This window comes from Dama dama, chromosome 28, assembly GCF_033118175.1.
Source record: "Dama dama isolate Ldn47 chromosome 28, ASM3311817v1, whole genome shotgun sequence".
Taxonomy (NCBI): Eukaryota; Metazoa; Chordata; class Mammalia; order Artiodactyla; family Cervidae; genus Dama; species Dama dama.
Window position 1 is genome coordinate 762,075 of NC_083708.1, and position 25,139 is coordinate 787,213.

A 25,139-nucleotide genomic window follows, 5' to 3' on the forward strand; every position below is an offset into this window, starting at 1 on the left:
GTGGTCTCCACAGGGGATTAAGACATCCCTTTGTCTTGGGAGATGCAAGACGAGCCTGCATTCAATTCACTGCAGGGATATCTGGCCTTACTTCGAGTCAGAGCATTTCGGTGTCCTTTCCACTTGAGGCCACAAACTCAGGGTTCCTCTCACATACCTGTAGCTGAGAGAAGCCTCCTCTTGAGGTGCTTGTGGAAAGTTGGTATTCCTCTTGAGTCGAAGCCAGGGACTAAGCTCTCATCTCGAGTTGATTTGGGGTCCACGGAGCCCTTTCGTGTTTATCCAGTGACCTCAGGATCCCTCTAGACTTGAGACAGTGATCTTGCTTTTTCTCTGGAGTGCCATCAAGGAAATCAAGCCTCCTTTCATGTTTGATGTGGAACACGGAATTGCTCTGCACACAGTGCAGGGGAATCGGGCCTCATCTCACGTCGAGGGGGAAGTCTCATGGTTTTTCTCGAGTTGCGGCCGGAACCACGGGTATATTCTCGAGTTATGACGGGGAGGGCCCTTCCAGACACGTGTTTGTTCAGCGACCTCAGGACTCCTGCCTAGGTGCGAGGGACACCTCGGGATTCTCCTCAAGTCTTGGCATGGCAATTGGCACGCGTCTCCACGTGAGGCGGGAGACCCAGGGTCCCTTTCCACGTGCCACAGGGATCCTGGGACTTCTATCCATTTTCAAGAGGAGTCAGGCATCGTCTCCTTTGGAAAAATTGATCTCCGCGGACCTCTCGAGTTTTCAAAGGATGTGAGGCCTCCGGTCGCGATGAGGCGGAGAACTAGGTCTTTCTTTGTGGTCTCCACAAGGGATTCAGACATCCCTTCATCTTGGGAGATGCAAGACGAGCCTGCATTCAATTCACTGCAGGGATATACGGCCTTACTTCGAGTCAGAGCATCTCGGTGTCCATTCCACTTGAGGGCACAAATTACAGGTGCCTCTCACATGCCTGTAGCTGAGAGAAGCCTCCTCTTGAGGTGCTTGTAGAAAGTTGGTATTCCTCTTGAGTCGAAGCCAGGGACTAAGCTCTCATCTCGAGTTGATTTGGGGTCCACGGAGCCCTTTCGTTTTGCTACAGTGACCTCAGGGTCCCTCTAGACTTGAGACAGTGATCTTGGGTTTTCTCTTGAGTGCCATCAAGGAAATCAAGGGTCCTTTCTCGTTTGATGTGGAAAACGGAATTGCTCTGCACGCAGTGCAGGGGAATTGGCCTCATCTCTTGGCGAGAGGGAAGTCTCATGGTTTTTCTCGAGTTGCGGCCGGAACCTGTGGTATATTCTTGAGTTACGACGGGGAGAGCCCTTACAGACACGTGTTTGTTCAGCGTCGTCAGGACTCCGGCCTAGGTGGGAGGGACTCCCGGGATTCTCCTCGAGTCTCGGCATGGCAATTGGGACACGTCTCCACGTGAGGCGGGAGACCCAGGGTCCCTTTCCACGTGCCACAGGGATCCTGCGACTCCTATCCATTTTCAAGAAGAGTCAGGCATCGTCTCTTTTGGAAGCATTGATCTCCGCGGACCTCTCGAGTTTTCAAAGGATGTGAGGCCTCCGGTTGCGAAGAGGCGGAGAACTAGGTCTTTCTCTGTGGTCTCCACAGGGGATTCAGACATCCCTTCGTATTGGGAGATGCAAGACGAGCCTGCATTCAATTCACTGCTGGGACATCCAGCCTTATTTCGAGTCAGAGCATCTCGGTGTCCATTCCACTTGAGGCCACAAACTCAGGGTCCCTCTCACATACCGGTAGCTGAGAGAAGCCTCCTCTTGAGGTACTTGTGGAAATTTGGTATTCCTCTTGAGTCGAAGCCAGCGACTAAGCTCTCATCTCAGCTTGATTTGGGGTCCACGGAAACCTTTCATGTTGCTACAGTGACCTCTGGATCCCTCTAGACATGAGACAGTGATCTTGGGTCTCCTCTGGAGTGCCATCAAGGAAATCCAGGCTCCTTTCATGTTAGATGTGGAACACAGAATTGCTCTGCACGCAGTGCAGGGGAATCGGGCCTCATCTCGTGGCGAGGGGGAAGTCTCATGGTTTTTCTCGAGTTGCGGCCAGAACCTGGGGTATATTCTCGAGTTACGATGGGGAGGGCCCTTCCAGACACGTGTTTGTTCAGCCACGTAAGGACTCCTGCCTAGGTGCCAGGGACACCTCGGGATTCTCCTCGAGTTTTTGCATTGCAATTGGGACGCATCTCCACGTGAGGCGGGAGACCCAGGGTCCCTTTCCACGTGCCACAGGGATCCTGGGACTCCTATCCATTTTCAAGAGTAGTCAGGCATCTTCTCCTTTGGAAGCATTGATCTCTGCGGACCTCTCGAGTTTTCAAAGGATGTGAGGCCTCCGGTCGTGATGAGGTGGAGAACTAGGTCTTTCTCTGTGGTCTCCACAGGGGATTCAGACATCCCTTCGTCTTGGGAGATGCAAGACGAGCCTGCATTCAATTCACTGCAGGAATATTCGTCCTTACTTCGAATCAGAGCATCTCGGTGTCCATTCCACTTGAGGCCACAAAATCAGGGTCCCTCTCACATAACTGTAGCTGAGAGAAGCCTCCTCTTGAGGTGCTTGTGGAAAGTTGGTATTCCTTTGAGTCGAAGCCAGGGACTAAGCTCTCATCTCGAGTTGATTTGGGGTCCACGGAGCCCTTTCGTGTTGCTCCAGTGACCTCAGGATCCCTCTAGACTTGAGACAGTGATCTTGGGTTTTCTCTGGAGTGCCATCAAGGAAATCAAGGCTCCGTTCAAGTTTGATGTGGAACACGGAACTGCTCTGCACGCAGTGCAGGGGAATCGGGCCTCATCTCGCGGCGATGGGGAAGTCTCATGGTTTTTCTCGAGTTGCGGCCGGATCCTGGGGTATATTCTCGAGTTACTAAGGGGAGGGGCCCTTCCAGACACGTGTTTGTTCAGCAACGTCAGGACTCCTGCCTAGGTGCGAGGGACACCTCGGGATTCTCCTCGAATCTTGGCATGGCAATTGGGAAGGGTCTCCACGTGAGGCGGGAGACCCAGGGTCCCTTTCCACGTGCCACAGGGGTGCTGGGACTCCTATCCATTTTCAAGAGGAGTCACTCATTGTCTCCTTTGGAAGCATTGATCTCCACGGACCTCTCGAGTTTTCAAAGGATGTGAGGCCTCCGGTCGCGATGAGGCGGAGAACTAGGTCTTTCTCTGTGGTCTCCACAGGGGATTCAGACATCCCTTCGTCTTGGGAGATGCAAGACGAGAATGCATTTAATTCACTGGAGGGATATCCGGCCTTACTTCGAGTCAGAGCATCTCGGTGTCCGTTCCACTTGAGGCCACAAACTCAGGGTTCCTCTCACATACCTGTAGCTGAGAGAAGCCTCCTCTTGAGGTACTTGTGGAAAGTTGGTATTCCTCTTGAGTCGAAGCCAGGGACTAAGCTCTCATCTCGAGTTGATTGGGGGTCTAGGGAGCCCTTTCCTGTTGCTCCAGTGACCTCAGGATCCCTCTAGACTTGAGACAGTGATCTTGGGTTTTCTCTGGAGTGCCATCAAGGAAATCAAGGCTCCTTTCAAGTTTGATGTGGAACACGGAACTGCTCTGCACGCAGTGCAGGGGAATCGGTCCTCATCTCGCGTCGAGGGGGAAGTCTCATGGTTTTTCTCGAGTTGCGGCCGGAACCAGGGCTATATTCTCGAGTTACGACGGGGAGGGCCCTTCCAGACACGTGCTTGTTCAGCGACGTCAGGACTCCTGCCTAGGTGCGAGGGACACCTCGGGATTCTCCTCGAGTCTTGGCATGGAAATTGGGATGCCTCTCCACGTGAGGCGGGAGACGCAGGGTCCCTTTCCAGGGGCCACAGGGATCCTGTGACTCCTATCCATTTTCACGTGGAATCAGGCATCGTCTCCTTTGGAAGCATTGATCTCCGCGAACCTCTCGAGGTTTCAAAGGATGTGAGGCCTCCGGTCACGATGAGGCGGAGAACTAGGTCTTTCTCTGTGGTCTGCACAGGGTATTCAGACATCCCTTCGCCTTGGGAGATGCAAGATGAGCCTGCATTCAATTCACTGCAGGGATATCCAGCCTTACTTCGAGTCAGAGCATCTCGGTGTCCATTCCACTTGAGGCCACAAACTCAGGGTCCCTCTCACATACCTGTAGCTGAGAGAAGCCTCCTCTTGAGGTGCTTGTGGAAAGTTGGTATTCCACTTGAGTCGAAGCCAGGGACAGAACTCTCATCTCAAGTTAATTTGGGGTCCATGGAGCACTTTCGTGTTGCTCCAGTGACCTCAGGATCCCTCTAGTCTTGAGACAGTGATCTTGGGTTTTCTCTGGAGTGCCATCAAGGAAATCAAGGCTCCTTTCAAGTTTGATGTGGAACACGGAATTGCTCTGCACGCAGTGCAGGGGAACAGAGCCTCATCTCGCGGCGAGGGGGAAGTCTCATGGTTTTTCTCGAGTTGCGGCCGGAACCTGTGGTATATTCTTGAGTTACGACGGGGAGAGCCCTTCCAGACACATGTTTGTTCAGCGACGTCAGGACTCCTGCCTAGGTGCTAGGGACACGTCGGGATTCTCCTCGAGTCTTCGCGGCAATTGGGACGCGTCTCCACGTGAGGCGGGAGACCCAGGGTCCGTTTTCACGTGCCACAGGGATCCTGGGACTCCTATCTATTTTCAAGAGGAGTCAGGCATCGTCTACTTTGGAAGCATTGATCTCCGCAGACCTCTCGAGTTTTCAAAGGATGTCAGGCGTCCGGTCCCGAAGAGGCGGAGAACTAGGTCTTTGTCTGTGGTCTCCACAGGGGATTAAGACATCCCTTTGTCTTGGGAGATGCAAGACGAGCCTGCATTCAATTCACTGCAGGGATATCTGGCCTTACTTCGAGTCAGAGCATTTCGGTGTCCTTTCCACTTGAGGCCACAAACTCAGGGTTCCTCTCACATACCTGTAGCTGAGAGAAGCCTCCTCTTGAGGTGCTTGTGGAAAGTTGGTATTCCTCTTGAGTCGAAGCCAGGGACTAAGCTCTCATCTCGAGTTGATTTGGGGTCCACGGAGCCCTTTCGTGTTTATCCAGTGACCTCAGGATCCCTCTAGACTTGAGACAGTGATCTTGCTTTTTCTCTGGAGTGCCATCAAGGAAATCAAGCCTCCTTTCATGTTTGATGTGGAACACGGAATTGCTCTGCACACAGTGCAGGGGAATCGGGCCTCATCTCACGTCGAGGGGGAAGTCTCATGGTTTTTCTCGAGTTGCGGCCGGAAACACGGGTATATTCTCGAGTTATGACGGGGAGGGCCCTTCCAGACACGTGTTTGTTCAGCGACCTCAGGACTCCTGCCTAGGTGCGAGGGACACCTCGGGATTCTCCTCAAGTCTTGGCATGGCAATTGGCACGCGTCTCCACGTGAGGCGGGAGACCCAGGGTCCCTTTCCACGTGCCACAGGGATCCTGGGACTTCTATCCATTTTCAAGAGGAGTCAGGCATCGTCTCCTTTGGAAAAATTGATCTCCGCGGACCTCTCGAGTTTTCAAAGGATGTGAGGCCTCCGGTCGCGATGATGCGGAGAACTAGGTCTTTCTTTGTGTTCTCCACAAGGGATTCAGACATCCCTTCATCTTGGGAGATGCAAGACGAGCCTGCATTCAATTCACTGCAGGGATATACGGCCTTACTTCGAGTCAGAGCATCTCGGTGTCCATTCCACTTGAGGGCACAAATTACAGGTGCCTCTCACATGCCTGTAGCTGAGAGAAGCCTCCTCTTGAGGTGCTTGTAGAAAGTTGGTATTCCTCTTGAGTCGAAGCCAGGGACTAAGCTCTCATCTCGAGTTGATTTGGGGTCCACGGAGCCCTTTCGTTTTGCTACAGTGACCTCAGGGTCCCTCTAGACTTGAGACAGTGATCTTGGGTTTTCTCTTGAGTGCCATCAAGGAAATCAAGGGTCCTTTCTCGTTTGATGTGGAAAACGGAATTGCTCTGCACGCAGTGCAGGGGAATTGGCCTCATCTCTTGGCGAGAGGGAAGTCTCATGGTTTTTCTCGAGTTGCGGCCGGAACCTGTGGTATATTCTTGAGTTACGACGGGGAGAGCCCTTGCAGACACGTGTTTGTTCAGCGTCGTCAGGACTCCGGCCTAGGTCGGAGGGACTCCCGGGATTCTCCTCGAGTCTCGGCATGGCAATTGGGACACGTCTCCACGTGAGGCGGGAGACCCAGGGATCCTTTCCACGTGCCACAGGGATCCTGCGACTCCTATCCATTTTCAAGAAGAGTCAGGCATCGTCTCTTTTGGAAGCATTGATCTCCGCGGAACTCTCGAGTTTTCAAAGGATGTGAGGCCTCCGGTTGCGAAGAGGCGGAGAACTAGGTCTTTCTCTGTGGTCTCCACAGGGGATTCAGACATCCCTTCGTATTGGGAGATGCAAGACGAGCCTGCATTCAATTCACTGCTGGGACATCCAGCCTTATTTCGAGTCAGAGCATCTCGGTGTCCATTCCACTTGAGGCCACAAACTCAGGGTCCCTCTCACGTACCGGTAGCTGAAAGAAGCCTCCTCTTGAGGTACTTGTGGAAATTTGGTATTCCTCTTGAGTCGAAGCCAGCGACTAAGCTCTCATCTCAACTTGATTTGGGGTCCACGGAAACCTTTCATGTTGCTACAGTGACCTCTGGATCCCTCTAGACATGAGACAGTGATCTTGGGTCTCCTCTGGAGTGCCATCAAGGAAATCCAGGCTCCTTTCATGTTAGATGTGGAACACAGAATTGCTCTGCACGCAGTGCAGGGGAATCGGGCCTCATCTCGTGGCGAGGGGGAAGTCTCATGGTTTTTCTCGAGTTGCGGCCAGAACCTGGGGTATATTCTCGAGTTACGATGGGGAGGGCCCTTCCAGACACGTGTTTGTTCAGCCACGTCAGGACTCCTGCCTAGGTGCCAGGGACACCTCGGGATTCTCCTCGAGTTTTTGCATTGCCATTGGGACGCGTCTCCACGTGAGGCGGGAGTCCCAGGGTCCCTTTCCACGTGCCACAGGGATCCTGGGACTCCTATCCATTTTCAAGAGTAGTCAGGCATCTTCTCCTTTGGAAGCATTGATCTCCGCGGACCTCTCGAGTTTTCAAAGGATGTGAGGCCTCCGGTCGTGATGAGGTGGAGAACTAGGTCTTTCTCTGTGGTCTCCACAGGGGATTCAGACATCCCTTCGTCTTGGGAGATGCAAGACGAGCCTGCATTCAATTCACTGCAGGAATATTCGTCCTTGCTTCGAATCAGAGCATCTCGGTGTCCATTCCACTTGAGGCCACAAAATCAGGGTCCCTCTCACATAACTGTAGCTGAGAGAAGCCTCCTCTTGAGGTGCTTGTGGAAAGTTGGTATTCCACTTGAGTCGAAGCCTGGGACTAAGCTCTCATCTCGAGTTGATTTGGGGTCCACGGAGCCCTTTCGTGTTGCTCCAGTGACCTCAGGATCCCTCTAGACTTGAGACAGTGATCTTGGGTTTTCTCTGGAGTGCCATCAAGGATATCAAGGCTCCTTTCAACTTTGATGTGGAACACGGAATTGCTCTGCACGCAGTGCAGGGGAATCGGGCCTCATCTCGCGGTAAGGGGGAAGTCTCATGGTTTTTCTCGAGTTGCGACCGGAACCTGGGGCATATTCTCGAGTTACGACGGGGAGGGCCCTTCCAGACCCGTGTTATTTCAGCGACGTCAGGACTCCTGCCTAGGTGCGAGGGACACCTCGGGATTCTCCTCGAGTCTTGGCATGGCAATTGGGATGCATCTCCACATGAGGCGGGAGTCCCAGGGTCCCTTTCCACGTGCCACACGGATCCTGGTACTCCTATTCATTTTCAAGAAGAGTCAGGCATCGTCTCCTTTGGAAGCATTGATCTTAGCGGACCTCTCGAGGTTTCAAAGAATTTGAGGCCTCCGGTCGCGATGAGGCGGAGAACTAGGTCTTTCTCTGTGGTCTCCACAGGTGATTCAGACATCCCTTCGTCTTGGGAGATGCAAGACGAGCCTGCATTCAATTCATTGCAGGGATATCCGGCCTTACGTCGAGTCAGAGCATCTCGGTGTCCATTCCACTTGAGGCCACAAACTCAGGGTCCCTCTCACATACCTGTAGCTGAGAGAAGCCTCCTCTTGAGGTGCTTTTGGAAAGTTGGTATTCCTCTTGAGTCGAAGCCACGGACAAAGCTCTCATCTCGAGTTGATTTGGGGTCCACGGAGCCCTTTCGTGTTGCTACAGTGACCTCAGGATCCCTCTAGACTTGAGACAGGGATCTTGGCTTTTCTCTGGAGTGCCATCAAGGAAATCAAGGCTTCTTTCACGTTTGATGTGGAACACGGAATTGCTCTGAACGCAGTGCAGGCGAATCGGGCCTCATCTCGGGGCGAGGGGGAAGTCTCATGGTTTTTCTCGAGTTGCAGCCGGAACCTGGGGTATATTCTCGAGTTAAGACGGGCAGGGCCCTTCCAGACACGTGTTTGTTCAGCGACCTCAGAACTCCTGCCTAGGTGCGAGGGACACCTCGGGTATCTCCTCGAATCTTTGCATGGCAATTGGGACGCGTCTCCATGAGAGGCGGGAGACCCAGGGTCCCTTCCCACGTGCCACAGGGATCCTGGGACTCCTATCCATTTTCAAGAGGAGTCAGGCATCGTCTCCTTTGGAAGCATTGATCTCCGCGGACCTCTCAAATTTTCAAAGGATGTGAGGCCTCCGGTCGCGATGAGGCGGAGAACTAGGTCTTTCTCTGTGGTCTCCACAGGGGATTCAGACATCCCTTCATCTTGGGAGATGCAAGACGAGCCTGCATTCAATTCACTGCAGGGATATCCGGCCTTACTTCGAGTCAGAGCATCTCGGTGTCCATTCCACCTGAGGCAACAAATTCAGGGTCCTTCTCACATACCTGTAGCTGAGAGAAGCCTCCTCTTGAGGTGCTTGTGGAAATTTGGTATTCCTCTTGAGACGAAGCCAGGGACTAAGCTCTCATCTCGCGATAATTTGGGGTCGACGGAGCCATTTCTTGTTGCTCCAGTGACCTCAGGATCCCTCTAGACTTGAGACAGTGATCTTGGGTTTTCTCTGGAGTGCCATCAAGGAAATCAAGGCTCCTTTCACGTTTGATGTGGAACACGGAATTGCTCTGCACGCAGTGCAGGGGAATTGGGCCTCATCTCGCGGCGAGGGGGAATTCTCATGGTTTTTCTCGAGTTGCGGCCGGAACCTGGGGTATATTCTCGAGTTACGACGGGGAGGGCCCTTCCAGACAAGTGTTTGTTCAGCGACGTCAGGACTCCTGCCTAGGTGCGAGGGACACCTCGGGATTCTCCTCGAGTCTTGGCATGGCAATTGGGACGCGTCTTCACGTGATGCGGGAGACCCAGGGTCCCTTTCCACGTGCCACAGGGATCCTGGGACTCCTATCCATTTTCAAGAAGAGTCAGGCATCGTCTCCTTTGGAAGCATTGATCTGGGCAGACCTCTCGAGTTTTCAAGGGATGTGATGCCTCCGGTCTCTAAGAGGCGGAGGACTAGGTCTTTCTCTGTCGTCTCCACAGGTTATTCAGACATCCATTCGTCTTGGGAGATGCAAGACGAGCCTGCATTCAATTCACTGCAGGGCTATCCGGCCTTACTTCGAGTCAGAGCATCTCGGTGTCCATTCCACTTGAGGCCACAAACTCAGGGTCCCTCTCACATACCTGTAGCTGAGAGAATCCACCTCTTGACGTGCCTGTGGAAAGTTGGTATTCCTCTTGAGTCGAAGCCAGGGACTAAGCTCTCATCTCGAGTTGATTTGCGGTCCACGGAGCCCTTTCGTGTTGCTCCAGTGACCTCAGGATCCCTCTAGACTTGAGACAGTGATCTTGGGTTTTCTCTGGAGTGCCATCAAGGAAATCAAGGCTCCTTTCACGTTTGATGTGGAACTCGGAATTGCTCTGCACGCAGTGCAGGGGAATCTGGCCTCTTATCGCGGCGAGGGGGAAGTCTCATGGTTTTTCTCGAGTTCCGGCCGGAACCTGGGGTATATTCTCAAGTTACGACGGGGAGGGCCCTTCCAGACACGTGTTTGTTCAGCGACGTCAGGACTCCTGCCTAGGTGCGAGGGACACCTCGGGATTCTCCTCGAGACTTGGCATGGCTATTGGGACGCGTCTCCACGTGAGGCGCGAGTCCCAGGGTCCCTTTCCACGTGCCACAGGGATCCTGGGACTCCTATCCATTTTCGAGAGGAGTCAGGCATCGTCTCCTTTGGAAGCATTGATCTCCGTGGACCTCTCGAATTTTCAAAGGATGTGAGACCTCCGGTCGCGATGAGGCGGAGAACTAAGGCTTTCTCTGTGGTCTCCACAGGGGATTCAGACATCCCTTCGCGTGGGAGATGCAAGACGAGCCTGCATTCACTTCACTGCAGGGATATCCGGCCTTACTTCGAGTCAGAGCATCTCGGTGTCCATTCCACTTGAGGCCACAAACTCAGGGTCCCTCTCACATACCTTTAGCTGAGAGAAGCCTCCTCTTGAGGTGCTTATGAAAAGTTGGTATTCCTCTTGAGTCGAAGCCAGGGACTAAGCTCTCATCTCGAGTTGATTTATCGTCCACGGAGCCCTTTTGTGTTGCTCCAGTGACCTCAGGATCCCTCTAGACTTGAGACAGTGATCTTGGGTTTTCTCTGCAGTGCCATCAAGGAAATAAAGGCTCCTTTCATGTTTGATGTGGAACACGGAATTGCTCTGCATGCAGTGCAGGGGAATCAGGCCTCATCTCACGGCGAGGGGGAAGACTCATGGTTTTTCTCAGGTTGCGGGCCAAACCTGTGGTATATTCTGGAGTTACGAAGGGGAGGGCCCTTCCAGACACGTGCTTGTTCAGCGACGTCAGGACTCCTGCCTAGGTGCGATGGACACCTCGGGATTCTCCTCGAGTCTTGGCATGGCAATTGGGACGCCTCTATATGTGAGGCAGGAGCCCCAGGTTCCCTTTCCACGTGCCACAGGAATCCTGGGACTCCTATCCATTCTCAAGAGGAGTCAGGCATCGTCTCCTTTGGAAACATTTATCTCCGCGGACCTCTCGAGTTTTCAAAGGATGTGAGGCCTCCGGTCGCGATGAGGCGGAGAACTAGGTCTTTCTCTGTGGTCTCCACAGGGTATTCAGACATCCCTTCGTCTTGGGAGATGCAAGACGAGCCTGCATTCAATTCACTGCAGGGATATCCAGCCTTACTTCGAGTCAGAGCATCTCGGTGTCCATTCCACTTGAGGCCACAAACTCAGGGTCCCTCTCACATACCTGTAGCTGAGAGAAGCCTCCTCTTGAGGTGCTTCTGGAAAGTTGGTATTCCACTTGAGTGGAAGCCAGGGACTAAGCTCTCATCTCGAGTTGATTTGGGGTCCACGGAGACCTTTCGTGTTGCTACAGTGACCTCAGGATCCCTCTAGACATGAGACATTGATCTTGGGTTTTCTCTGGAGTGCCATCAAGGAAATCAAGGCTCCTTTCACGTTTGATGAGGATCACGGAATTGCTCTGCACGCAGTGAAGGGGAATCGGGCCTCATCTCTTGGCGAGGGAGAAGTCTCATGGTTTCTCTCGAGTTCCGGCCGGAACCTGGGGTATATTATCGAGTTACGACAGGGAGGGCCCTTCCAGACACATGTTTGTTCAGCGACGTCAGGACTCCTGCCTAGGTGGGAGGGACACCTCGGGATTCTCCTCGAGTCTTGGCATGGCAATTGGGACGCGTCTCCACGTGAGGCGGGAGACCCAGTGTCCCGTTCCACGTGCCACAGGGATCCTGGGACTCCTATTCATTTTGAAGAGGAGTCAGGCATTGTCTCCTTTGGAAGCATTGATCTCCGCGGACCTCTCGAGTTTTCAAAGGATGTGAGGCCTCCGGTAGCGCTGAGGTGGAGAATTAGGTCTTTCTCTGTGGTCTCCACAGGGGATTCAGACATCCCTTCGTCTTGGGAGATGCAAGACGAGAATGCATTTAATTCACTGGAGGGATATCCGGCCTTACTTCGAGTCAGAGCATCTCGGTGTCCATTCCACTTGAGGCCACAAACTCAGGGTTCCTCTCACATACCTGTAGCTGAGAGAAGCCTCCTCTTGAGGTGCGTGTGGAAAGTTGGTATTCCTCTTGAGTCGAAGCCAGGGACTAAGCTCTCATCTCGAGTTGATTGGGGGTCCACGGAGCCCTTTCCTGTTGCTCCAGTGACCTCAGGATCCCTCTAGACTTGACACAGTGATCTTGGGTTTTCTCTGGAGTGCCATCAATTAAATCAAGGCTCCTTTCAAGTTTGATGTGGAACACGGAACTGCTCTGCACGCAGTGCAGGGGAATCGGGCCTCATCTCGCGTCGTGGGGGAAGTCTCATGGTTTTTCTCGAGTTGCGGCCCGAACCTGGAGTATATTCTCGAGTTACGACGGGGAGGGCCCTTCCAGACATTTGTTTGTTCAGCGATGTCAGGACTCCTGCCTAGGTGCGAGGGACACCTCGGGATTCTCCTCGAGTCTTGGCATGGCTATTGGGACGCGTCTCCACGTGATGCGCGAGTCCCAGCGTCCCTTTCCACGTGCCACAGGGATCCTGGGACTCCTATGCATTTTCGAGAGGAGTCAGGAATCGTCTCCTTTGGAAGCATTGATCTCCGCAGACCTCTCGAATTTTCAAAGGATGTGAGACCTCCGGTCGCGATGAGGCGGAGAACTAAGGCTTTCTCTGTGGTCTCCACATTGGATTCAGACATCCCTTTGCTTGGGAGATGCAAGACGAGCCTGCATTCAATTCACTGCAGGGATATCCTGCCTTCCTTCGAGTCAGAGCATCTCGGTGTCCATTCCACTTGAGGCCACAAACTCAGGGTCCCTCTCACATACCTGTAGCTGAGAGAAGCCTCCTCTTGAGGTGCTTGTGGAAAGTTGGTATTCCTCTTGAGGCGAAGCCAGGGACTAAGCTCTCATCTCGAGTTGATTTGTGGTCCACGGAGCCCTTTCGTGTTGCTCCAGTGACCTCAGGATCCCTCTAGACTTGAGACAGTGATCTTGGGTTTTCTCTGGACTGCCATCAAGGAAATCAAGGCTCCTTTCACGTTTGATGTGGAACACGGAATTGCTCTGCACACAGTGAAGGGGAATCGGGCCTCATCTCGCGGAGAGGGGGAAGTCTCATGGTTTTTCTCGAGTTGCGGCCGGATCCTGGGGTATATTCTCGAGTTACGACGGGGAGGGCCCTTCCACACACGAGTTTGTTCAGCAACGTCAGGACTCCTGCCTAGGTGCGAGGGACACCTCGGGATTCTCCTCGAGTCTTGGCATGGCAATTGGGACGCGACTCCACGTCAGGCGGGAGACCCAGGGTCCCTTTCCACGTGCCACAGGGATCCTGGGACTCCTATCCATTTTCGAGAGGAGTCAGGCATCGTCTCCTTTGGAAGCATTGATCTCCGCGGACCTCTCGAGTTTTCAAAGGATGTGAGGCCTCTGGCCGCGATGAGGCGGAGAACTTGGTCTTTCTCTCTGGTCTCCACAGGGGATTCAGACATCCCTTCATCTTGGGAGATGCAAGACGAGCCTGCATTCAATTCACTGCAGGGATATCTGGCATTACTTTGAGTCAGGGCATCTCGGTGTCCATTCCACTGGAGGCCACAAACTCAGGGTCCCACTCACATACCTGTAGCTGAGAGAAGCCTCCTCTTGAGGTGCTTGTGGAAAGTTGGAATTCCTCTTGCATCGAAGCCAGGGACTAAGCTCTCATCTCGAGTTGATTTTGGGTCCGCGGAGCCCTTTCTTGTTGCTCCAGTGACCTCAGGATCCCTCTAGACTTGAGACAGTGACTTTGGGTTTTCTCTGGAGTGCCATCAAGGTAATCAAGGCTCCTTTCACGTTTGATGTGGAACTCGGAATTGCTCTGCACGCAGTGGAGTGGAATCGGGCCTCATCTTGCGGCGAGGGGGAGTCTCATGATTTTTCTCGAGTTGCGGCCGGAACCTGGGGTATATTCTCGAGTTACGACGGGGAGGGCCCTTCCAGACACGTGTTTGTTCAGCGACGTCAGGACTCCTGCCTAGGTGCGAGGGACACCACGGGATTCTCCTCGAGTCTTGGCATGTCAATTGGGATGCCTCTCCACGTGAGGCGGGACACCCAGGGTCCCCTTCCACGTGCCACAGGGATCCTGGGACTCCTATCCATTTTCAAGAGGAGTCAGGCATCATCTCCTTTGGAAGCATTGATCTCCGCGGACCTCTCGAGTTTTCAAAGGATGTGAGGCCTCCGGTGGCGATGAGGCGGCGAACTAGGTCTTTGTCTGTGGTCTCCACAGGGGATTCAGACATCCCTTCGTCTTGGGAGATGCAAGGCGAGAATGCATTTAATTCACTGGAGGGATATCCAGCCTTACTTCGAGTCAGGGCATCTCGGTGTCCATTCCACATGAGGCCACAAACTCAGGGTCACTCTCACATACCTGTAGCTGAGAGAAGACTCCTCTTGAGGTGCTTGTTGAAAGTTGGTATTCTTCTTGAGTCGAAGCCAGGGACTAAGCTCTCATCTCGAGTTGATTAGGGGTCCACGGAGCCCTTTCCTGTTGCTCCAGTGACCTCAGGATCCCTCTAGACTTGAGACAGTGATCTTGGGTTTTCTCTGGAGTGCCATCAAGGAAATCAAGGCTCCGTTCAAGTTTGATGTGGAACACGGAACTGCTCTGCACGCAGTGCAGGGGAATCGGGCCTCATCTCGCGGCGATGGGGAAGTCTCATGGTTTTTCTCGAGTTGCGGCCGGATCCTGGGGTATATTCTCGAGTTACTAAGGGGAGGGGCCCTTCCAGACACGTGTTTGTTCAGCAACGTCAGGACTCCTGCCTAGGTGCGAGGGACACCTCGGGATTCTCCTCGAATCTTGGCATGGCAATTGGGAAGGGTCTCCACGTGAGGCGGGAAACCCAGGGTCCCTTTCCACGTGCCACAGGGGTGCTGGGACTCCTATCCATTTTCAAGAGGAGTCACTCATTGTCTCCTTTGGAAGCATTGATCTCCACGGACCTCTCGAGTTTTCAAAGGATGTGAGGCCTCCGGTCGCGATGAGGCGGAGAACTAGGTCTTTCTCTGTGGTCTCCACAGGGGATTCAGACATCCCTTCGTCTTGGGAGATGCAAGACGAGAATGCATTTAATTCACTGGAGGGATATCCGGCCTTACTTTGAGTCAGAGCATCTCGGTGTCCGTTCCACTTGAGGCCACAAACTCAGGGTTCCTCTCACATACATGTAGCTGAGAGAAGCCTCCTCTTGAGGTACTTGTGGAAAGTTGGTATTCCTCTTGATTCGAAGCCAGGGACTAAGCTCTCATCTCGAGTTGATTGGGGGTCTAGGGAGCCCTTTCCTGTTGCTCCAGTGACCTCAGGATCCCTCTAGACTTGAGACAGTGATCTTGGGTTTTCTCTGGAGTGCCATCAAGGAAATCAAGGCTCCTTTCAAGTTTGATGTGGAACACGGAACTGCTCTGCACGCAGTGCAGGGGAATCGGTCCTCATCTCGCGTCGAGGGGGAAGTCTCATGGTTTTTCTCGAGTTGCGGCCGGAACCAGGGCTATATTCTCGAGTTACGACGGGGAGGGCCCTTCCAGACACGTGCTTGTTCAGCGACGTCAGGACTCCTGCCTAGGTGCGAGGGACACCTCGGGATTCTCCTCGAGTCTTGGCATGGAAATTGGGATGCCTCTCCACGTGAGGCGGGAGACGCAGGGTCCCTTTCCAGGTGCCACAGGGATGCTGTTACTCCTATCCATTTTCACGTGGAGTCAGGCATCGTCTCCTTTGGAAGCATTGATCTCCGCGAACCTCTCGAGGTTTCAAAGGATGTGAGGCCTCCGGTCACGATGAGGCAGAGAACTAGGTCTTTCTCTGTGGTCTGCACAGGGTATTCAGACATCCCTTCGCCTTGGGAGATGCAAGATGAGCCTGCATTCAATTCACTGCAGGGATATCCAGCCTTACTTCGAGTCAGAGCATCTCGGTGTCCATTCCACTTGAGGCCACAAACTCAGGGTCCCTCTCACATACCTGTAGCTGAGAGAAGCCTCCTCTTGAGGTGCTTGTGGAAAGTTGGTATTCCACTTGAGTCGAAGCCAGGGACAGAACTCTCATCTCAAGTTAATTTGCGGTCCATGGAGCACTTTCGTGTTGCTCCAGTGACCTCAGGATCCCTCTAGTCTTGAGACAGTGATCTTGGGTTTTCTCTGGAGTGCCATCAAGGAAATCAAGGCTCCTTTCAAGTTTGATGTGGAACACGGAATTGCTCTGCACGCAGTGCAGGGGAACAGAGCCTCATCTCGCGGCGAGGGGGAAGTCTCATGGTGTTTCTCAAGTTGCGGCCGGAACCTGTGGTATATTCTTGAGTTACGACGGGGAGAGCCCTTCCAGACACATGTTTGTTCAGCGACGTCAGGACTCCTGCCTAGGTGCTAGGGACACGTCGGGATTCTCCTCGAGTCTTCGCGGCAATTGGGACGCGTCTCCACGTGAGGCGGGAGACCCAGGGTCCGTTTTCACGTGCCACAGGGATCCTGGGACTCCTATCTATTTTCAAGAGGAGTCAGGCATCGTCTACTTTGGAAGCATTGATCTCCGCAGACCTCTCGAGTTTTCAAAGGATGTCAGGCGTCCGGTCCCGAAGAGGCGGAGAACTAGGTCTTTGTCTGTGGTCTCCACAGGGGATTAAGACATCCCTTTGTCTTGGGAGATGCAAGACGATCCTGCATTCAATTCACTGCAGGGATATCTGGCCTTACTTCGAGTCAGAGCATTTCGGTGTCCTTTCCACTTGAGGCCACAAACTCAGGGTTCCTCTCACATACCTGTAGCTGAGAGAAGCCTCCTCTTGAGGTGCTTGTGGAAAGTTGGTATTCCTCTTGAGTCGAAGCCAGGGACTAAGCTCTCATCTCGAGTTGATTTGGGGTCCACGGAGCCCTTTCGTGTTTATCCAGTGACCTCAGGATCCCTCTAGACTTGAGACAGTGATCTTGCTTTTTCTCTGGAGTGCCATCAAGGAAATCAAGCCTCCTTTCATGTTTGATGTGGAACACGGAATTGCTCTGCACACAGTGCAGGGGAATCGGGCCTCATCTCACGTCGAGGGGGAAGTCTCATGGTTTTTCTCGAGTTGTGGCCGGAACCACGGGTATATTCTCGAGTTATGACGGGGAGGGCCCTTCCAGACACGTGTTTGTTCAGCGACCTCAGGACTCCTGCCTAGGTGCGAGGGACACCTCGGGATTCTCCTCAAGTCTTGGCATGGCAATTGGCACGCGTCTCCACGTGAGGCGGGAGACCCAGGGTCCCTTTCCACGTGCCACAGGGATCCTGGGACTTCTATCCATTTTCAAGAGGAGTCAGGCATCATCTCCTTTGGAAAAATTGATCTCCGCGGACCTCTCGAGTTTTCAAAGGATGTGAGGCCTCCGGTCGCGATGATGCGGAGAACTAGGTCTTTCTTTGTGGTCTCCACAAGGGATTCAGACATCCCTTCATCTTGGGAGATGCAAGACGAGCCTGCATTCAATTCACTGCAGGGATATACGGCCTTACTTCGAGTCAGAGCATCTCGGTGTCCATTCCACTTGAGGGCACAAATTACAGGTGCCTCTCACATGCCTGTAGCTGAGAGAAGCCTCCTCTTGAGGTGCTTGTAGAAAGTTGGTATTCCTCTTGAGTCGAAGCCAGGGACTAAGCTCTCATCTCGAGTTGATTTGGGGTCCACGGAGCCCTTTCGTTTTGCTACAGTGACCTCAGGGTCCCTCTAGACTTGAGACAGTGATCTTGGGTTTTCTCTTGAGTGCCATCAAGGAAATCAAGGGTCCTTTCTCGTTTGATGTGGAAAACGGAATTGCTCTGCACGCAGTGCAGGGGAATTGGCCTCATCTCTTGGCGAGAGGGAAGTCTCATGGTTTTTCTCGAGTTGCGGCCGGAACCTGTGGTATATTCTTGAGTTACGACGGGGAGAGCCCTTGCAGACACGTGTTTGTTCAGCGTTGTCAGGACTCCGGCCTAGGTGGGAGGGACTCCCGGGATTCTCCTCGAGTCTCGGCATGGCAATTGGGACACGTCTCCACGTGAGGCGGGAGACCCAGGGTCCCTTTCCACGTGCCACAGGGATCCTGCGACTCCTATCCATTTTCAAGAAGAGTCAGGCATCGTCTCTTTTGGAAGTATTGATCTCCGCGGACCTCTCGAGTTTTCAAAGGATGTGAGGCCTCCGGTTGCGAAGAGGCGGAGAACTAGGTCTTTTTCTGTGGTCTCCACAGGGGATTCAGACATCCCTTCGTATTGGGAGATGCAAGACGAGCCTGCATTCAATTCACTGCTGGGACATCCAGCCTTATTTCGAGTCAGAGCATCTCGGTGTCCATTCCACTTGAGGCCACAAACTCAGGGTCCCTCTCACATACCGGTAGCTGAGAGAAGCCTCCTCTTGAGGTACTTGTGGAAATTTGGTATTCCTCTTGAGTCGAAGCCAGCGACTAAGCTCTCATCTCAACTTGATTTGGGGTCCACGGAAACCTTTCATGTTGCTACAGTGACCTCTGGATCCCTCTAGACATGAGACAGTGATCTTGGGTCTCCTCTGGAGTGCCATCAAGGAAATCCAGGCTCCTTTCATGTTAGATGTGGAACACAGAATTGCTCTGCACGCAGTGCAGGGGAATCGGGCCTCATCTCGTGGCGAGGGGGAAGTCTCATGGTTTTTCTCGAGTTGCGGCCAGAACCAGGGGTATATTCTCGAGTTACGATGGGGAGGGCCCTTCCAGACACGTGTTTGTTCAGCCACGTCAGGACTCCTGCCTAGGTGCCAGGGACACCTCGGGATTCTCCTCGAGTTTTTGCATTGCCATTGGGACGCGTCTCCACGTGAGGCGGGAGACCCAGGGTCCCTTTCCACGTGCCACAGGGATCCTGGGACTCCTATCCATTTTCAAGAGTAGTCAGGCATCTTCTCCTTTGGAAGCATTGATCTCCGCGGACCTCTCGAGTTTTCAAAGGATGTGAGGCCTCCGGTCGTGATGAGGTGGAGAACTAGGTCTTTCTCTGTGGTCTCCACAGGGGATTCAGACATCCCTTCGTCTTGGGAGATGCAAGACGAGCCTGCATTCAATTCACTGCAGGAATATTCGTTCTTACTTCGAATCAGAGCATCTCGGTGTCCATTCCACTTGAGGCCACAAAATCAGGGTCCCTCTCACATAACTGTAGCTGAGAGAAGCCTCCTCTTGAGGTGCTTGTGGAAAGTTGGTATTCCTTTGAGTCGAAGCCAGGGACTAAGCTCTCATCTCGAGTTGATTTGGGGTCCACGGAGCCCTTTCGTGTTGCTCCAGTGACCTCAGGATCCCTCTAGACTTGAGACAGTGATCTTGGGTTTTCTCTGGAGTGCCATCAAGGAAATCAAGGGTCCTTTCTCGTTTGATGTGGAACACGGAATTGCTCTGCACGCAGTGCAGGGGTATCGGGCCTCATCTCGCGGTAAGGGGGAAGTCTCATGGTTTTTCTCGAGTTGCGACCGGAACCTGGGGCATATTCTCGAGTTACGACAGGGAGGGCCCTTCCAGACCCGTGTTATTTCAGCGACGTCAGGACTCCTGCCTAGGTGCGAGGGACACCTCGGGATTCTCCTCGAGTCTTGGCATGGCAATTTGGATGCGTCTCCACATGAGGCGGGAGTCCCAGGGTCCCTTTCCACGTGCCACACGGATCCTGGTACTCCTATTCATTTTCAAGAAGAGTCAGGCATCGTCTCCTTTGGAAGCATTGATCTTAGCGGACCTCTCGAGGTTTCAAAGAATTTGAGGCCTCCGGTCGCGATGAGGCGGAGAACTAGGTCTTTCTCTGTGGTCTCCACAGGTGATTCAGACATCCCTTCGTCTTGGGAGATGGAAGACGAGCCTGCATTCAATTCATTGCAGGGATATCCGGCCTTACGTCGAGTCAGAGCATCTCGGTGTCCATTCCACTTGAGGCCACAAACTCAGGGTCCCTCTCACATACCTGTAGCTGAGAGAAGCCTCCTCTTGAGGTGCTTTTGGAAAGTTGGTATTCCTCTTGAGTCGAAGCCACGGACAAAGCTCTCATCTCGAGTTGATTTGGGGTCCACGGAGCCCTTTCGTGTTGCTACAGTGACCTCAGGATCCCTCTAGACTTGAGACAGGGATCTGGGCTTTTCTCTGGAGTGCCATCAAGGAAATCAAGGCTTCTTTCACGTTTGATGTGGAACACGGAATTGCTCTGAACGCAGTGCAGGCGAATCGGGCCTCATCTCGCGGCGAGGGGGAAGTCTCATGGTTTTTCTCGAGTTGCAGCCGGAACCTGGGGTATATTCTCGAGTTAAGACGGGCAGGGCCCTTCCAGACACGTGTTTGTTCAGCGACCTCAGAACTCCTGCCTAGGTGCGAGGGACACCTCGGGTATCTCCTCGAATCTTGGCATGGCAATTTGGACGCGTCTCCATGAGAGGCGGGAGACCCAGGGTCCCTTCCCACGTGCCACAGGGATCCTGGGACTCCTATCCATTTTCAAGAGGAGTCAGGCATCGTCTCCTTTGGAAGCATTGATCTCCGCGGACCTCTCAAATTTTCAAAGGATGTGAGGCCTCCGGTCGCGATGAGGCGGAGAACTAGTTCTTTCTCTGTGGTCTCCACAGGGGATTCAGACATCCCTTCATCTTGGGAGATGCAAGACGAGCCTGCATTCAATTCACTGCAGGGATATCCGGTCTTACTTCGAGTCAGAGCATCTCGGTGTCCATTCCACCTGAGGCAACAAATTCAGGGTCCTTCTCACATACCTGTAGCTGAGAGAAGCCTCCTCTTGAGGTGCTTGTGGAAATTTGGTATTCCTCTTGAGACGAAGCCAGGGACTAAGCTCTCATCTCGCGATAATTTGGGGTCGACGGAGCCATTTCTTGTTGCTCCAGTGACCTCAGGATCTCTCTAGACTTGAGACAGTGATCTTGGGTTTTCTCTGGAGTGCCATCAAGGAAATCAAGGCTCCTTTCACGTTTGATGTGGAACACGGAATTGCTCTGCACGCAGTGCAGGGGAATCGGGCCTCATCTCTCGGCGAGGGGGAAGTCTCATGGTTTTTCCCGAGTTGCAGCCAGAACCTGGGGTATATTCTCGAGTTACGAACGGGAGGGCCCTTCCAGACACGTGTTTGTTCAGCGACATCATGACTCCTGCCTAGGTGCGAGGGACTCCTCGGGATTCTCCTCGAGTCTTGGCATGGCAATTGGGACGCGTCTCCACGTTAGGCGCGAGACCCAGGGTCCCTTTCCATGTGCCACAGGGATCCTGGGACCCCTATCCATTTTCGAGAGGATTCAAGCATCGTCGCCTTTGGAAGCATTGATCTCCGCGGAACTCTCGAGTTTTCAAAGGATGTGAGGCCTCCGGTCGCGATGATGCGGAGGACTAGGACTTTCTCTGTGGTCTCCACAGGGGATTCAGACATCCCTTCGTCTTGGGAGATGCAAGACGAGCCTGCATTCAATTCACTGCAGGGATATCCAGCCTTACTTCGAGTCAGAGCATCTCGGTGTCCATTCCACTTGAGGCCACAAACTCAGGGTCCCTCTCACATACCTGTAGCTGAGAGAAGCCTCCTCTTGAGGTGCCTGTGGAAAGTTGGTATTCCTCTTGAGTCGAAGCCAGGGACTAAGCTCTCATCTCGAGTTGATTTGGGGTCCACGGAGCCCTTTCTTGTTGCTCCAGTGATCTCAGGATCCCTCTAGACTTGGGACAGTGATCTTGGGTTTTCTCTGGACTGCCATCAAGGAAATCAAGGCTTCTTTCACGTTTGATGTGGAACACGGAATTGCTCTGCACACAGTGAAGGGGAATCGGGCCTCATCTCGCGGCGAGGGGGAAGTCTCATGGTTTTTCTCGAGTTGCGGCCGGATCCTGGGGTATATTCTCGAGTTACGACGGGGAGGGCCCTTCCAGACACGTGTTTGTTCAGAGACGTCAGGACTACTACCTAGGTGCGAGGGACACCTCGGGATTCTTTTCGAGTTTTGGCATGCAATTGGGACGCGTCTCCACGTGAGGCAGGAGACCCAGGGTCCCTTTCCACGTGCCACAGGGATCCTGGGACTCCTATCCATTTTCAAGAGGAGTCAGGCTTCTTCACCTTTGGAAGCATTGATCTCCAGGGACCTCTCGAGTGTTCAAAGGATGTGAGGCCTCTGGTCGCGATGATGCGGAGAACTAGGTCTTTCTCTGTGGTCTCCACAGGGGATTCAGACATCCCTTCGTCTTGGGAGATGCAAGACGAGCCTGCATTCATTCACTGAAGGGATATCCGGCCTTACTTCGAGTCAGAGCATCTCGGTGTCCATTCCACTTGAGGCCACAAACTCAGGGTCCCTCTCACATACCTGTAGCTGAGAGAAGCCTCCTCTTGATGTGCTTGTGGAAAGTTGGTATTCCTCTTGAGTCGAAGCCAGGGACTAAGCTCTCATCTCGAGTTGATTTGGGGTCCACGGAGCCGTTTCGTGTTGCTCCAGTGACCTCAGGATCCCTCTAGACTTGAGACAGTGATCTTGGGTTTTCTCTGGAGTGCCATCAAGGAAATCAAGGCTCCTTTCACGTTTGATGTGGAACACGGAATTGCTCTGCACGCAGTGCAGGGGAATCGGGCCTCATCTCGTGGCGAGGGGGAAGTCTCATGGTTTTTCTCGAGTTGCGGCCGGAACCTGGGGTATATTCTTGAGTTACGACGGGGAGGTCCCTTCCAGACACGTGTTTCTTCAGCGACGTCAGGCCTCCTGCCTACGTGCGAGGGACACCTCGGGATTCTCCTCGAGTCTTGGCATGGCAATTGGGTCGTGTCTCCACGTGAGGCGGGAGACCCAGTGTCCCTTTCCATGTGCCACAGGGATCCTGGGACTCCTATCCATTTTCAAGAGGAGTCAGGCATCGTCTCCTTTGGAAGCATTGATCTCCGCGGACCTCTCGAGTTTTCAAAGGATGTGATGCCTCCGGTCGCGATGAGGTGGAGAACTAGTTCTTTCTCTGTGGTTTCCACAGAGGATTCAGACATCCCTTCGTCTTGGAAGATGCAATACGAGCCTGCATTCAATTCACTGCAGGGATATCCGGCCTTACTTCGACTCAGAGCATCTCGGTGTCCATTCCACTTGAGGCCACAAACTCAGGGTCCCTCTCACATACCTGTAGCTGAGAGAAGCCTCCTCTTGAGGTGCTTGTGGAAAGTTGTTATTCCTCTTGAGTCGAAGCCAGGGACTAAGCTCTCATCTCGAGATGATTTGGGGTCCACGGAGCCCTTTCGTGTTGCTCCAGTGACCTCAGGATACCTCTATTCTTGAGGCAGTAATCTTGGGTTTTCTCTGGAGTGCCATCAAGGAAATCAAGTCTCCTTTCACGTTTGATGTGGAACACGGAATTGCTAGCACGCAGTGCAGGGGAATCGGGCCTCATCTCGTGGCAAGGGGGAAGTCTCATGGTTTTTCTCGAGTCGCGGCCGGAACCTGGGGTATATTCTCGAGTTACGACGGGGAGGGCCTTCCAGACACGTGTTTGTTCAGCGACGTCAGGACTCCTGCCTAGGTGCGAGGGACAACTCGGGATTCTCCTCGAGTCTTGGCATGGCAATTGGGACGCGTCTCCACGTGAGGCGGGAGACCCAGGGTCCCTTTCCACGTGCCACAGGGATCCTGGGACTCCTATCCATTTTCAAGAGGAGTCAGGCATCGTTTCCTTTGGAAGCATTGATCTCCGCGGACCTCTCGACCTTTCAAAGGTTGTGAGGGCTCCGGTCGCGATGAGGAGGAGAACTAGGTCTTTCTCTGTTGTTTCCACAGGGGATTCAGACATCCCTTCATCTTGGGAGATGCAAGACGAGAATGCATTTAATTCACTGGAAGGATATCCGGCCTTACTTCGAGTCAGGGCATCTCGGTGTCCATTCCACTTGAGGCCACAAACTCAGGGTCCCTCTCACATACTTGTAGCTGAGAGAAACCTCCTCTTGAGGTGCTTGTGGAAAGTTGGTATTCCTCTTGAGTGGAAGCCAGACACTAAGCTCTCATCTCGAGTTGATTTGGGGTCCGCGGAGCCTATTCGTGTTGCTCCAGTGACTTCAGCATCCCTCTAGACTTGAGACAGTGATCTTGGGTTTTCTCTGGAGTGCCATCAAGTAAATCAAGGCTCCTTTCACGTTTGATGTGGAACACGGAATTGCTCTGCACGCAGTGCAGGGGAATAGGGCCTCATCTCGCGTCGAGGGGGAAGTTTCATGGTTTTTCTCGAGTTGCGGCCGGAACCTGGGGTATATTCTCGAGTTACGACGGGAGGGCCCTTCTAGACACGTGTTTGTTCAGGGACGTCAGGACTCCTGCCTAGGTGCGAGGGACACCTCGGGATTCTCCTCGAATCTTGGCATGGCAATTGAGACGCGTCTCCATGTGAGGCGGGAGATCCAGAGTCCCTTTCCACGTGAAACAGGGATCCTGGGACTCCTATCCATTTTCAAGAGGAGTCAGGCATCGTCTCCTTTGGAAGCATTGATCACCGCGGACCTCTCGAGTTTTCAAAGGATGTGAGGCCTCCGGTCGCGATGAACCGCAGAACTAGGTCTTTCTCTGTGGTCTCCACAGGGGATTCAGACATCCCTTCGTCTTGGGAGATGCAAGACGAGCCTGCATTCAATTCACTGCAGGGATATCAGGCCTTACATCGAGTCAGAGCATCTCGGTGTCTATTCAACGTGAGGCCACAAACTCAGGGTCCCTTTCACATACCTGTAGCTGAGAGAAGCCTCCTCTTGAGGTGCTTGTGGAAAGTTGGTATTCCTCTTGAGTCGAAGCCAGGGACTAAGCTCTCATCTCGAGTTGATTTGGGGTCCACGGAGCCCTTTCGTGTTGCTCCAGTGATCTCAGGATACCTCTATTCTTGAGACAGTAATCTTGGGTTTTCTCTGGAGTGCCATGAAGGAAATCAAGGCTCCTTACACGTTTGATGTGGAACACGGAATTGCTCTGCACGCAGTGCAGGGGAATCGGGCCTCATCTCGCGGCGAGGGGGAAGTCTCATGGTTTTTCTCGAGTTGCGGCTGGAATCTGGGG